The 16,283-nt window shown below is 39.9% G+C and overlaps 1 pseudogene; it reads left to right on the forward strand.

Annotated features, from left to right (window-relative positions):
- Positions 1–1,859: 1,859 nt before the first annotated feature.
- On the forward strand, positions 1,860–2,260 carry LOC103658885 (annotated as a pseudogene).
- The last annotated feature ends 14,023 nt before the right edge of the window (positions 2,261–16,283 follow it).

Here is a 16,283-nt window from a genome sequence, read left to right on the forward strand (position 1 = left end):
AACTTCATTGTATCTAATTTGTGTAATCCCAAGAGCTTTGTCTGTCATACATTCCACTTTAACATGTTCTATAAAATTCACACATTCCAATACATTCCCCATTGCACACATCTCAGATCAATCCTTTAGCAAAACAGATAGATGCAGCCTTGAAACTCAGTCCCTGTCGGATCCGTCTATGCCCACCCACAACCTGTCAGCCGTCTCGCTCAGATTCCACAAAAAATGAGAGGGAGGGAATGAAGAGAAAAACTGGCAGGTATTAACTATATTCTCTCCTCACTCCCTGCTTGCCTGCTCTTATGGCTGATGGTAACAAGCAGGGCATATATTCACAGTTATCATACAAATAATTATCAATCCAATCGCTCTACCAACAAGTATTTATGGAGCACCAACTGCCCAGCTTTATGCCTAGTGCCTTGGAGAACATGTGGCAAGCACGAAACAGGCTTGATGATTTTACAAGGAGGTTGGGGAAACAAGCCCAACAAGGAAAGTAATTAAAGAACAATACAGATATTACTAAATCATATAATTCCGGTGATAAGTATTATAGAAATACAAGAAAAAAATAATGTTTACGATGTGCTTAACTCAGACCAACTGGTAGATAAGTAAAGTTCCATCATGAAAGGATGCTGTTAACTTTGAAACCCTATTCTTCTGTTACCGGGACTGTTGGGAACTCATAACCAAAATGTTCTTTACAACGTATAGAGACAATAGCATCTGTGAGGAAAAACTTAGTGTCTGACATTTGTATAATTTTCAAAGCATTGTTGCATTGTGTCATCTAATTGTTATAACACTTTGAGAAGTACTCAAAGGAGATATTATCTCAGTTTCTTTGTCAGGCAAGCTAAGGCTCAGGAGAGAGACATGACTTGCCCAAAAAGACATGGACAGTTGGTGGCAGAGGCAAGATTAGAAATTAGATCTTTTGACATCCCATCTAGGACTCTACTCTTTCAATAATAGTAGTAATCCGCTTTCTGAATACTTGTGTGATAAGATAAAATATAAAAGCATTTCCCACCCTTTTCCTATATATGGGATCAACCATAAGAATGTTGAAGACTTTAGTTTTCTTTCCTACAGTTTCCTAACACCTACACCAATACCTGGCTCATATTAGGTGTTCTCAATAACCATTTGTTAAAATCAACCCTATATAGGGGCGCCTGGGTGGCTCAGTCGTTAAGCGTCTGCCTTCGGCTCAGGGCGTGATCCCGGCGTTATGGGATCGAGCCCCACATCAGGCTCCTCTGCTGGGAGCCTGCTTCTTCCTCTCCCACTCCCCCTGCTTGTGTTCCCTCTCTCGCTGGCTGTCTCTCTCTGTTAAATAAATAAATAAAGTCTTTTAAAAATAAAATAAAATGAAATAAAATAAAATAAAATAAACCCTATATAATATTTTGGAGAAAGATTGATTTGCTTAGGGCAGAGATGGTTCTCAGAGATGGTTAAATATGGCTCATTAAATATGGATTTTGAAACTATTCCAGGGAAGCCTGGGTGGCTCAGTTGGTTAAGCATCTGCCTTCAGCTCAGGTCATGATCTCAGGGTCCAGGGACTGAGTCCCGCATCAGGCTCCCTGCTCAGTGGGGAGTCTGCTTCTCCCTCTCCCTCTGCCCCTGCGCTCTCTCTCTCTCTTCCATGAATAAATAAGATCTTTAAAAAATAGTATTTAACTTCCGCAGTCAGGTAATGATGTTCTGGGTAAACAGGTCCTGTAGCCCCTGCAGCAGCAGAAGCCCCTGGCGAGGCACCCGCGGCCGCTGACCAGGGAGAGAAAGCTTCTGCCTGCCACAATCAGCCCCAGCGGCAGCGCGCCGCCCCTACAGGGTTGGCAGCTATGGCCAAGGACATTCTGGGTGAAGCTGGGCTGCACTTTGATGAGCTGAGCAAGCTGCGAGTGCTGGACCCTGAGGTTACCCAGCAGACCATAGAGCTAAAGATAGAGTGAAAGGACTTGTGGACAAAATTGGTCAGTTTCAGAAAATAGTTGGTGGTTTGACTGAGCTTGTTGACCAACTTGCAAAAGCAGCAGAAAATGAGAAGATGAAGGCCATTGGTGCTCGGAACTCGCTCAGATCTACAGCAAAACAGAGAGCAGCCCAACAGCAGCAGCAACTCTAAGCACTAACAGCAGAAAAGAAAATGCAGCTTGAAAGGTATCGGGTTGAATAGGAAGCTCTGTGTAAAGTAGAAGCAGAACTAAATGAATTTATAGACCAATTTATTTTTCAGAAATGAACTGGAAATGTCATTTTATAGCAGGAGGGCAGAAAACAAAATAAAACCCTCAAAAAACCCCTGTACCGTTCCAGTGACTTGACTAATGACCCATGTATGTCCTAAGCGATGGTGTGTAAGGGACGCAGCCTCTCTGAAGGCAGTAAATTATCTGGGGAGCTTGTTGCAGATGTCCGTGCACAGCGGCTGGTGAACACCCCGTGGCCACAGTGGTCCAGGCTCTCACCTCTTGGCATTCTTAGCCTGACTTGAGCAATATGTAAACTCTGATCCTTTTTTTTTTTTTTTTGTAAATTCACAAAGCTTTTGAAAAGAAGAGCAATGAATTACTGTTTTCAAATAGAAAAAATAAAAAATAGTATTAAAAAAAAAAACTATTCCAGAGGTCCACTCGTGGAAATTTTTACTCAGGGGCTCTTGAATGAGGCCCAATGAGTGTTTTTAAGATGATCCTTCAACAATTCTAATGAGCCACCAGGATTGGAAACCTCTGGTTTAAAGCATCTTGTTTCTCTTTATTCCTTCCTTCCCTCAGATTAGTCAGTAAAGAGAAGCAAAAAGGTAGATGGGAAGAGGGGTACCTGGCTGGCTCAGTTGGTAGAGCATGCCACATGTAACTCTTGATCTTGGGTCCTGAGTTCAAGCCCCACACTGGGCGTAGAGTTTACTTTAAAAAAAAAAAAAAGACAAATGGGAAGAGAAATAGGTAGAGATAAACACAGGCCTAAAGATTAATCCTTGGGAGAGAACCTTGCCCCAGTCTTGATGGTTTTCCTGTTTTCAATTCTAGTCCCTTATGAACCTTGATTCTGTGTCCACATTTGGATTCACGTATTTAAGCATTCCTTCAGCGCTGAGCCACATGCTGGGGAAATAGCAGTCCCTGCTGTCCTGGAGTGACAGTGCTGCAAAGGCAATACACAAAGGGAGGCTAAGTCAGAAGATGAGAAATGCTAGAAGGAACAGCAAAGCAAGATAAGATGGAGAACAGCGAGGGGCATGGAGCTACTTTATGCAGGGAGGCCTATTGAAAATGAGTTCCATGAGAATCCTCTGTATCCCTATAATACATGTGCCCTTCTCTGAAGCCTTCTTGACTGAAGGGATCGGCAGGATTTCCTGATTACAGGCAACCGAAACTGAGTCTAATGATCTTTTTTTGTTCGTTTGTTTAGATCTGATTTATTTATTTTTCAGGAGAGAGAGAGCACAAGCCGGAGGAGCTGCAGGCAGAAGGAGAGGAAGAAGCAGGCTCCCTGGGATCATGAATTCTGAGCCGAAGGCAGACGCTTAACCGACTGAGCCACCCAAGCATCCCTGATTCTAATTATCTTAAGAAAAAAAAAAGGAAGTATGTCAGGGGTTCGGTGAATCAATAAGACACTCTAGAACCAAAGTGAGAAGATGGATAGGAATGGAGGCCTCACTGGCGTGTCCAGCAGTCCAATGACTGTCTTTTAACAAGGATAACCTGGTCAGAACACCTCTGCCATTGTTATGTGACACTGCTGGCTTCACAGGTATACTTCATAAATCCTAACAGTCTCTTCACCTATGCACTGTTCGCTCCAGAGTTAAAGCCCCAGCTGCGAGAGGCTGAAAGGTCAGGCCTAAGGCCACCTGCCAGTGTTCCAGCTGCAATGAGTAGGAGAGAAAGTAACTCCCTTCTGGGGCAACCAAGGAGGGGAGCACAGCATAGTCTCCCCAAAAGCTTCCATCTTAATAAGATATTCCCCAAGCAGGAAGGCCTTGAATATTGGACTACCAAAAAAGGCAAAAATTCTACTATAGTTTCAGTTTCTTGCAACTAAATTAGCCCTGACATAGCCCCCAGAGGAAGGCTATAACCTAAGAACAAGTCAGAACACAGAATGTAAAATTCTGCTCTGTCTCGGGACATTAAATAAGCATTAACTGGGCACAATGCCAGGATGTTGAAGACCCAAATGTGAGGCCCCAAAAAAAAAATTTTTTTTTCTTGGCTTAATGATCCTTATGGTCTAGGTGGGGAGACAAAAAATATAAAAAAGAATTTTCAAAATAAGAGAGCATACGCCATGGGCCCAAAAGTGCTCATGGGAAACAATTCAATATAGTGCTTAAAACACTTGCTCTAGAACTAGACTGCCTAAATCTCAATATTGCCTCCATCCCTTACTAGGGGCAAAACCCCAGGAACATTAATTTCTCTGGGCCTCAATGTCCTCATTTGTAAAAATGTGGATAATAAACATAGCTACCTTGTAGATTTCCAGTGAAGACTAAACTAAGATAATCCATGTAAACCCTTCCTACTATGCCTGGCCAACACGTAGTAAGCACTAACACCAGTTAGCTAAGCTAAGCGCTTCTGTATTTTATCAGTTGATGCCACCACTTGTAAAATACGTCATTATTTTATGAATTATAATGAAAGAAAATCACTTCTAATCAAACTCTGATACAATGCTTTTCTCTAACTTAGACTTTTTCTGTACAATCTCATCCTCCATTCCATCAGGAATGTTGGTGATATAGCCTTGCTCGAAAGAATGCTCCCTGGGGCACCTATTAGCTCAGTCAGGAGAGCATGCCGCTCTTGATCTCGGGGTCATGAGGTCAGGCCCCTTGTTGGGTGCAGAGATTACCTAAAAAAATAAAATCTTTTGGGGAACCTGGGTGGTGGAGTCGGTCAAGCATCGGATTCTTGGTTTCAGCTCAGGAAGTGATCTCAGGGACGTGAGTTTAAGCCCCACATGGGACTCCACTAGAAGTCTGCTTGAGACTCTCTGTCTCCTTCTCCTTCTGCCCCTCCTATGCCGCCCCCCCAAAATACATAAATAAATCTTTGAAAAAATAAAATACAATCTTAAAAAAAAAAAGAGCGCTACCAATTATCTCTGGGATTATCTACCAAATTACTGGCATCCATTTTGTAAGTCATTCTGAACATCAATTACATTCAACATATGTGGTACCAATAATGCATTTAACTCAGCTGAACAGCTATGGCCATAATTACGGTTACAGTTATAGACAATTATATCTATGTCATAACTGCCACCTGACTGATGGTGATTGCAGATACAGCCTGATTTCACAGATGTTAACATGTGAAAAAATGTGTCTTATAATGTATAAAATTATTAGAATTTATAAAATTTTAAGGAAATCAGAAGACTATAGGAGCCCAAACTGCGATTTTATAAAACGAAGGGACAAAAAGGAATAGCTTTGACAGATGTTTGCAATGAATCATCTTTGTTACTGTAAACTTGTAGAAAACTGTTAAAATTGTTACTATAGTGAATACTAAAAGGAGAGTATTTTCAGAACTGCCAGGCCAAACCTATCTGCAAAGTTTTCTCAGAATCCAAGAACTGTAACAGTGGAAGGGAATCACACAAGACTTGAATCCGTCCATTCCACATCATCCCTGCCATCTAAAGGTCACCCAGCTCTTTTTTTTTTAATTTCTGCAGTGATAGTAAACTCCCAACTTTCAAATGAAGTTTATCTCTGGGAAATTCTGCTTAAATTTCTTCCATATATTTAAAAACAACAACAACAAAAAAACGTACTTCCTGTGTCATCCACCTCTTGGCCTAAGTCCTATCGTTTAGGACTATACTTTCAAACATACTCACTCTTCATTCCACCTGTGGCCTGCCCCACCCACACCCCCCACATTGTGCCTTCTCTTTTCCAAGGTCCATCAATTTTGAGGGTCAACAACTTGAGCTGAGCTCAGCTGTATGGCTCTTCTACTGGTCCTACCTGCAATCAGCTTGCATCATCTGGCAGCTTGACTGCTGCTGGGTGGCCTAAGATGTTCCCACGCACATGCCTAGAGTTTGTCCTGGCTGTCAGCTCCATGTCTCTCCACATGGGCTCTTGTCCCCAAGGGGTCTAGACTACTTTACCACTAGTGTCAGGACAACAATAGAGTGAGAGCAGAGATTGCGCAGCCTCTTAAGGCCCAGCCTAAAAACTCCCACAATGTTGTTCTGCCACATTCTATCGGCCAAAATGAAAAACAGACCAGTTCAGATTAGAGGTAGATAAATAGACTCCACTTCTTGTTGGGAATCATAATACAAAGTCACATATACAAAGGGGTGTGCATACCAGGAGGTGCTTAGCATTTGACTTGCATTATCTCACCTACTTTCTTCAACAACCTGTTGAGTAGGCACTATTATTATGTCGTATGAGATATGAGTATGGCTGATACACTGAACAGGTGGGATTCACAAGTTATAATTGGGGAAAAAAAAAAAAACCTGTCTTTCTTTTCTCCCCTTTCCATTCAAACCAGTTCTTTGGGGATGAAATCTAAGGCAAGTCGTGTGACTTTTCTGGTCACTCAGATAATTAAAAGTCTGTTTCTAGGCTTCTAAAACAGTCTTAGTTCAATAATTAAAATGTCCAGTCCCATCTAATGGGTTGACTTGCAACTTCTCATTCTGTAATTGTCATAGCACTAATTGATTCAAGCAAGAATCATCAATGGGTACTAAACATAGTTGGTGGAAGTTTGATGAGGAAAAAGGAAATTTTGCTGTCTCAATCTATCTTCCTTCAAAATAGTTATTTATTACAAATGGGAAAATTATAACTTTATGGTGGAGAAATCTGGCAGACACCATATTATCCAAGCAATCAAAGTTAACATGAGAGGCCGCTGGTTGACTTAGTGGAGCATTCAACTCTTGCTCTTCGGGTCGTGAGTTCAAGCCCCACATTTGGCTTGGAAGGTATTTAAAAAGAAGGAAAATAAAGTTAAAGGGAATAATGGAGCAAACTCCATGTGCCTCTTGATGTAAAGTGTTAAGAAGAACACAGAGTCAATTATGAAATATTCCCACTAAAAATGCAAAATTCCAATCCAATCATAGGGAACATCTAATAAACTCAAAGTGAGAGATGTTCTACAAAATAAATGGCCTATAATCTTAAAAATGTCAAGGTCGTAAAGGACAAAAATGGCTGAAGAACTGTCCAGATTAAACGAGAATAAAGACACATGACACTAAATGTAATGCATGAGGGGACCCCACTTTAGGGTCAGGAACTCATAGGACACCTAGAGCGACAGTTCTCTCCAAGTATGCTATTCTAATTTCCAGCCTTCCCCTCAGGATAGGGGTGGTCAGCTAAGAGTTAGGAAATCAGTGTTCAACCACCTCCTCTTCAATTTCTGATTTGGTGATCTTACCCATCACTTTGGAATTCGGGATAGTTTATAATAATCATTTTAGGGGGACTCATTCACAACGGGAACAAGAAGAGTCCTATCTTAACATTTTATTCCATGAGGAAACTAAGGCTCTAAAAGTTTAAATAACTTGTCTTAGGTCATAGATAATAAAAAAGAGAGTTGAAATTCCAAATTAGTGTCTTAAATGTATGCTTAAAAATTTCACATTGGTAGATTTAGCCTGTTGCTCTGGGCAGTTGTGTTTTCTTAGATCCTGATTAGGTTACTTCAGGAACTTGTTCTACTCCTTGTTTATCAAGTATTGACTGCGATGTGCCTTACATACATTGCCTCAGTTTACTTTTTATAATTGTATCATTTAACAGATGAGAAAATTGAGAAAATTGATGTTCAGAGAAGTTAAATGGCACGCCCAAGATCTGACAGCTAGTAAGGTATTAAGCCAAGATTGAAAGCCACCTGTATCCAAACTCCAAGCTCATGCTCATAGCCACAATGCTTAAGGATTTGAAACAATAGTTAGTTCAATGCAAGGACGCATATCAGCCACAAAGTGCAAAGGAGAGAAACACTCAACTCAGAAATGGGAGGGGCAGTGGCTAATTGAGATGATGGAGGTTAAGGAGAGGATGATTACACGAAAACTAAACAAAAAACAAAACAAAACTTAACGAAAGGAAGAAATTCAAAATGAGTACAAAAGGGTTCTGAGTTTCCTGGAAGTGAAGGCAGGAAGGAAAATCTCCATGAATCACACAGTTCTCAAGGAAAAGAAGAAATGTCAACATTCTCACCAGATCATGAGGAAGTATGTCTATTACTGCATAACAAACCGCCCTAAAACTTAGTGGTTTTAAACAAACACCAGCTAATTATGGCCCACTTATGGTCCCGTGGGTCAACCGGGCTCATCAGCTGGATGGTTCCGGTGTTCCACATCTCTGAGCAAACAGCCTGGAGAGGTTCTAGATGACACTCACAATTGTGGCACGCTGGTGGACAGCTGGGAGGATTGCTCAGCTGGGACACTAGGAGGGCTGGGCCTCTCTATCCATGTGGTTTCTGGGCCTCTGTCTCTTCTTTTCCATGTAGCTTTCTTCACTTGATCTCTTCATATTGCCTCTTCAGCAGGGTCGCTGGACTTCTGACATGGGCTCAGAGCTCCCAAAAGTGAGCATTCCAAGAAAGCAGAAGCGGAAACTACCAGGCTTTTTAAACAGTAGGCCTAGAATTGACACAGTGTCACTTTTGCTGCATTTTACTTATTAAAACAAGTCACAGGCCAGCTGGATTCCTTGTAGGAGGGACTAATACACAAGGGTCTGAATATCAGGAAGCATGATTTATTAGTCTTCTTTGGAGAACAGCTACCACAAAAAGAAATCAACTTTTTTTCCTAGCACTTTACTATGAAATTATTACATATATTTTTATAATAATTGTACAGGAAATACAAAGGTATGCTACCTTTGACCATGACTTTTTATGTGACTCTTTTTTTTTTATAATGTGACTCTTGAAGTCAAAAATACTGTAAAATGAGAGAAAAGGTATTTCTGAGGAAACCCAGGATAATATATTGTAAACATATTGCTTAATAATAACTTGAATTGAAATAGGGGTAGAAGAGAATTTATAGAAATGGATGGTTAACATTTCTCTTGGGTTATTCCACTTGCATACCTATTGCTTTAGCAGGGAATATTTTTTGCAGGTACAATATAGCTAATAATTCAAAACCTAGGATGACTATACCAATGTTCTCCTGCCAAAAGAGCATTAGAAACATACCCAGTGCTGAACAATATTAGATGATATCAGGAAACAGAGATGATTAAATGATTTGTTATCTTAATAAGCCTTACCTAGATGTAGGAAAGAGGCTAAAGCTAAAATGAGGCTAAAGCTAAAATTGCTAAAGAAGCAGCTCATATTTTTCCAGGACAGGGACACATTTGGTCATTTTCGTGATTCTGGACAATGTACTGTGTTTTGTCTGTGTTCAAACAGGTGTCCATCATAATCACAGAGCAGCCTTGTCTGATGTTGGTGTTCTGTGAAGTTATTTACGTTAACAGAAGAACATCAAGGCACACCTAGCGCCAGCCTAGGTCATAATAACACCAGCTGATAGTACTAACATCCCCAGCTGCTAGTACCAAACCAGCACCCAGATATTAGGGGCTCTTTTCCTCTGTCTCAAGTGTAATGGCAAGGAAAAAGAAGGAGGAAATAATCTTAATGTTTAGTTGTAGGGGGCCACTAGAATAAATTAGGGTATTATGCATCCATATGATAGAATACTATGCAACCAGTAAAATGATGCAATGGAAGAATGTTTAATCACATAGAAAGCTGTTCTCATTATATTGTTAGGTGAAAGGACTGCTTAGAAACCAGTATTTATGGGGCGCCTGGGTGGCACAGTGGTTAAGCGTCTGCCTTCGGCTCAGGGCGTGATCCCAGCATTACGGGATCGAGCCCCACGTCAGGCTTCTCCACTATGAGCCTGCTTCTTCCCCTCCCACTCCCCCTGCTTGTGTTCCCTCTCTCGCTGGCTGTCTCTATCTCTGTCAAATAAATAAATAAAATCTTTAAAAAAAAAAAATCTTCCATTAAAAAAAAAAAAGAAACCAGTATTTATGGTGTAATTACAGTTCGGTAAGCTATATATACACCTGCATAGAAAAAATACTAAGAGAATACAAACGACAATATTAAAACTGGCATATCTTGGATCATCTGGTTGGTTCAGTTGGAGGAGCATGAAACTCTTGATCTTGGGGTGGTGGGTTTGAGCCCCATGTTGGATGTAAAGAATAAATAAATAAAATTGGCATATCTGATTGCTGAGATTATGGGCAATTTTTTTGCCTGCTAATCTATATCTCCCAAAGTTTGTCAATACTGATGTATTACTTTTACAATGAGAAAGGACAGTGTTGTTGTTTTTTTTAAGTAGGCTCCACACCCAGCATGGAGCCCAATGCAGGCCTTGAACTCATGACCCTAAGATCAAGACCTGAGCTGAGATGAAGAGTTGGATGCTTAGCCAACTGAGCCACCCAAGTGCCCCTGTTGCTGTCGTTGTTTTAACAAGGCTCACAACATGAATGAAAACCCAGAAGCAGAGATTCATAGGGAGACCAAAAGGACATTCAAGGGCTTAAGCCACTAGCATGTATGAAGCGAGGTTTACATTCCAATGTGCAAATTAAGGATACGGACTTGCATTTCTCTGCAGAAAAGGGTAAAAAAAAATGAAATATCTTTGGATTAACTCAAAAGGATTGGCTCGAAGTCCTAGACTTCTGCATCAATAAGCAAAGAATAAGTGATAAATTACTGTCTGCCAAATACTGTTCAAAGTATTTTGCACGTATTAAATCAACCAATCTTCACAATAACCCAAAACATAAATACTGTTATGATTCCCATTTTACAGAAGAGAAAACTCAAACAAAGATATCAGTCAAGTAATTTTCCCAATGTGCTGTAGCTAACAAGCAGTAGAGAGGAATTTGAATCCAGACCCATTTCTAGAGTCTGTGCTCTTAACTTTTATTTGAAAAATGAAGGCAGACATTTTCAATGACGTGGATGGAACTAGAAGGTATTATGCTGAGCGAAATAAGTCAATCAGAGAAAGACAATTATATGCTCTCACTGATACGAGGAATTTAAGAAACAAGGCAGAAGATCACAGGGGAAGAGAGGAAAAAATGAAACAAGATGAAACCAGAGAGGGAGACAAACCATAAGAGACTCTTAATCGTAGGAAACAAACTGAGGGTTGCTGGAGTGGAGGGGGGTAGGAGGGATGGGGTGGCTGGGTGATGGACATTGGGGAAGTTATGTGTTGTGGTGAGCGCTGGGTGTTGTGTAAGACTGATGAATCACAGACCTGTACCCCTGAAACAAATAATACATTGTATGTTAATTTTTTTAAATCATGAAAAAAAAAAGAAAAATGAAGGCAGAATTTAAACATACTTGTCATAAAATCATATAAATATTTCTATACTCTCCTTAGACTTTTAAAATCTGTATGTTGGGGCGCCTGGGTGGCACAGCGGTTAAGCGTCTGCCTTCGGCTCAGGGCGTGATCCCGGCGTTATGGGATCGAGCCCCACATCAGGCTCCTCTGCTGGGAGACTGCTTCTTCCCCTTCCACTCCCCCTGCTTGTGTTCCCTCTCTCGCTGGCTGTCTCTATCTCTGTCGAATAAATAAATAAAATCTTTTAAAAAATAAAAAATAAATAAATAAATAAATAAAAATCTGTATGTCATCTCAGTGGGCCAGCCCCAAATTTCTTAAGCCAAGTAACTGATGAAAATGTTAAGCAGCCTCAAGGATCGAGCCTGGTGGATTTAGAGTCAGAAACCTCACTTCAGCTCAGTAGTTTCATAAATACTACACATATGTATGCAGTTTTTTATTACAAATGTAATACCCATTGATTGGGGAGAAAATCAAAATAGAAAAATAGGAAATTAAAATAGGAAAAATAGAGTATGGGAACTGAAAATCAGTACCATAGATTTGAATGTTTGTTTGTCCCCCTCACCCAACTGCCTCAAATTCGTATGTTGAAACCTAATCCCCAGTGTGATGGAATTTGGAAGTGAGGCCTTTGGGAGGTGATTAGTGACGTGGGAAACAAAGGCAGAAGAAAAATTATTAAATTTCCTTACTACCTACAGCCCACTGACAAGTCCTTGAAACAGGCAGGGTGACATTCCTCTAGGGACTCAACTGCCAATGTCAATACTTTGCTAAGGGCAAAAGACAATCCGAGACCAGCTCCCCCCACCCCCAAGACCCTGTACGTCTACTTTAACATATAAAAATTCCTTTAATGTTTCCTTTATCTCTAAACCCCCCAAGACACATGTTGGCAATCACCTCCCCCAGGCATATTGTCCGCCGATATCCATCTGAAGGGTCTCATGCCTAAGGTTTTACTAGACACTAATAAATGACTTTTTCCCAACAATAGCTATCCCCCTCAAGGTCCTGGAAAAGCGGCTTCCAAAATACCTGGGAGGCTTATGCTATCCCTAACACCCTCAGAACTTGAAAGTATATAATCAGCCACTCCTCATGACCCCGGTGCAGCTCTTTCTGCCCACGGGTCCTGTCTCCATGCTTTAATAAAACCATCTTTTTGCACCAAAGATGTCTCAAGAATTCTTTCTTGGCCATTGGCTTCGAACCCCAACATTCTTTCCTACGTCAATTAGGTCACGAATGGTATTCGTAGCCTTACGAAAAGACCCCAGAAAACTCCTTTGCCCCTTCTGTCAAAGGACAACACAGGGAGAAAGTGGCCGTCTGTGAACCGCCAGGAAGCAGGCTCTCACCAGGCACCAAATCTGCTGCTGCCTTGCTCAGACTTCCCTCCTCCCAGAACCGTGAGAAATAAATTTCTGTTGTTTACAAGCTGCCCGGTCTACCGTATTTTGTTCTGGCAGTCCTAACATCCCATAATCACATTGGTCAGCACAAGGCTCTTCTTTTGTTAGTGGTTTTACCCCTTCTTTCACTTCCAATCCTCTTCTCCTCCCCCGACAGGAACCCACTCCACTGTAATTCACCAGAGGTTCTTCTCATATACTTCCTTACATTTATTTAGGTAAAAAGTGCAGAGTACTGGTTAAGACTCTGGAGTCAGACTTCCTGAGTACAATCCCAGCTCCGCCACTACCAGCTGTGTGACCGTCGCAAGTTACCTAGCCCAGGTTATGTATCTCAGTTTTGTCATCTAAAAAATGAAGAAAAAATAGTACTTATGTCATGGGGTTGTTATGAAGACAAATGAGCTGATATTTATTAAGTACTGAGAACAGTGTCTAGCACATAGTAGGTGCTGTGTAGGTGCTAAATGAATGTCAAATAAATGTGCATCATTGAAAAACATAACTGGTATTCAGTTTATTTCTCTCAATGTTATTTTTTTTTAGATCAACCATATCATGATATATAAGTCTAACTGCATGCCACATTTTACGTGCCCATCCTTAACAATTGTCGGACCTAAGGCAAAAGACCCAGGAGGCCTATACACCATATGTCTAAATATTTTAAAAAGCGTAAGTGAAGATAACACTGTAAAATTATTTTTTTTCTGACAAATATTCCTTCATAAGCACAAAATAGAAACATAGCTGTACAACTCTGATTTTTACATGACTTACAATTGGCAAAAACACCCAAAAGGACTAAATTTAATTCTTTTTGCATATGCCTGGTTATTCTGTTGACAGACTGGTGACATCTGAATGAGTAATAATGACATATGTAATTTTAACATTACCTATTTATTCCAAAACTTTTTCTTGCCTTTATTTCATGAAAATCATTATATTATAATAATCAAAATTTCCCCCTATTTTGTTTCCTACTGGCAGTAATGCCAACTTAAACTTTCTTGAGTGCTTATAGTTTTTATAGTTTTTTATTAATTTGGAGAAATCTCACTCAGCTGAGGCCATACTTAGATTCAAAAATAAACCATGAGGGGTGTCCGGGCGGCTCAGTTGGGTAAGCATCTGACTCTTGATTTCGGCTCAGGTCATGATCTCAGGGTCATGAAATCAAGCCCCATACTGGGCTCCACACTGGGCATGGAGCTTGCTTGAGATTCTGTGCCTCTCCCTCTGCCTCTCCCAAGCCCCCTGCTCATGCTTGTTCGCTTGCGCTCTCTCTTTAAAAAAAAAAAAAAAATGAACCATGAATTTTTAAACTTTTATGTTGAGATACAACTTGCATACAATAAAGTGCACAAACCTTAAGCGTGTAACTCAAAACCTTTTTATGTGCTTATACTCGTGTAACCACCACCCTGATCAAGAAATAGATCAACTTCTCAGAAGGCTCCCTGGTGCCCCTTTCAGTCTGTACCCCCACAAAGTGACCACTATTCTTATTGATGTCAGAAACAAAGGAAAAAGAAAAAATTAAAATTTCATTACAGCTCACAGCCCATTGTCAAGTCCTTGAAACAGGGAGAGTGACCTTCCTCTGGGAGCTCAGCTGCCTCAATGATAATATTTTGCTGAGGGCAAAGGGCAATCTTTGTTTAACCCCCCAGGATCCTGTAAGTCTACTTTAACATATAAAAATTCCTTCGGAAATTTTCTTTATCTCTGTCCCCCAAGACACATGTCGGCGATCATCCCCCAAACATAAGGTCCACCAGTATACATCCAGAAGGGTCTCATGACTAAGGTTTTATTAGACGGTAATAAATGACCTTTTCCCAATAATAGCCAGTGCCCTCAAGGTCCTAGAAACCTTGCTTCCAAAATTCCTTAGAGACTTATGCTATCCCTAACCCACTCCCAACTTGAAAGTGTATAATGGGCCACTCCTCTGACCCCAGTGCAGCTCTTTCTGCCCAAAGGTCCTGTTCCTGTGCTTTAATAAAACCACCTTTTTGCACCAAGGATGTCTCAGGAATTTTTTCACCAAAAGAATTTGCTCCAAACCCCAACATTTTTCTACATATTATCTCTATCATTATATACCGTGATAATAAAATGATACCATCATATTGCAATATTGTAATGCATATGATAAATTATTGATATAACAGAAAATATTACAAATATTTTCATTTTACTAGTTTTCAGTTATATTGCCACTTCATCATCTCTTAAAACCATGTAGATCTTTAGAATATTTCAAAGTTCCTCTTTTAAAATTTTCAATGTTATATCACAAAATAAACCAAAACAAGTATACTAATCAATTTGTTCTAAATCTCTTCATTTGATTTTATATCTGAAACTATCATGGCCAGAAAACACGCTCCATGGAAATTAGTTTGAAGGTTATTTATACGTGTCTTATTTGTGAAATTTATATAAAACCTTTTTGTTTCTTTGCTCTAATTTCCTTATATTTTATTTGAATGGCATTGTTGTTGAATATCTTTTGATTTTGAAAAACCATTTTCTCTAAAATTAAAAAATTTATTATTTTCAAAAACGAAACAGCTTTGTAAGTTTTTTTTTTTTTTTTTGGTAAATTTTTGCTAACTTTAGTAATAACAATGAACAGTTTAGGGGCGCCTGGGTGGCACAGCAGTTAAAGCGTCTGCCTTCGGCTCAGGGCGTGATCCCGGCGTTATGGGATCGAGCCCCACGTCAGGCTCCTCTGCTATGAGCCTGTTTCTTCTTCTCCCACTCCCCCTGCTTGTGTTCCCTCTCTCGCTGGCTGTCTCTATCTCTGTCAAATAAATAAATAAAATCTAAAAAAATAAAATAAAATAAAAAAAACAATGAACAGTTTATACCAAATAATTGTGACCAGTGCAACTTCAAAATAAATTTCATTTTCCTGCAAAGGCCACATATTGCTCTTGGCTTGAAATCTTCTATTTTTTTTTTTTAACTTTTCTAATGCATCTTATATCTTGTCTAAATTAAATCCAATTATTTTGACAAAATCTAATATTTTGACAAAATATTTTCCTCATGTACTTCAAGAATTATTTTATATATGCTTCATCAAGATGTTCAATGTTTGGGCAGATCCAGAATGTTGCATGCAATCTTTGGTTTGTTCCAAAGAATATCATTACTATTAACATGATTAAGAACAAAAGATTCAAAGCTCATAAATGATTTCAGGAATGTTTCTGGATTGGGCTAAATTATGATATAAGCTCCTTATTTTAGCAAGACCTTTACCATAGGCTTCATCATACATAGACCAGATCACCGAAACAGACACACCACTCGTGCCACGTGGCCCATCTATTACATGGGATTTACTGGTAGAGCAGACACACAGTCCCCTGAATTCTCATTACCCTA

This window comes from Ursus maritimus, unplaced genomic scaffold, assembly GCF_017311325.1.
Source record: "Ursus maritimus isolate PB19 unplaced genomic scaffold, ASM1731132v1 scaffold_3, whole genome shotgun sequence".
NCBI lineage: Eukaryota > Metazoa > Chordata > Mammalia > Carnivora > Ursidae > Ursus > Ursus maritimus.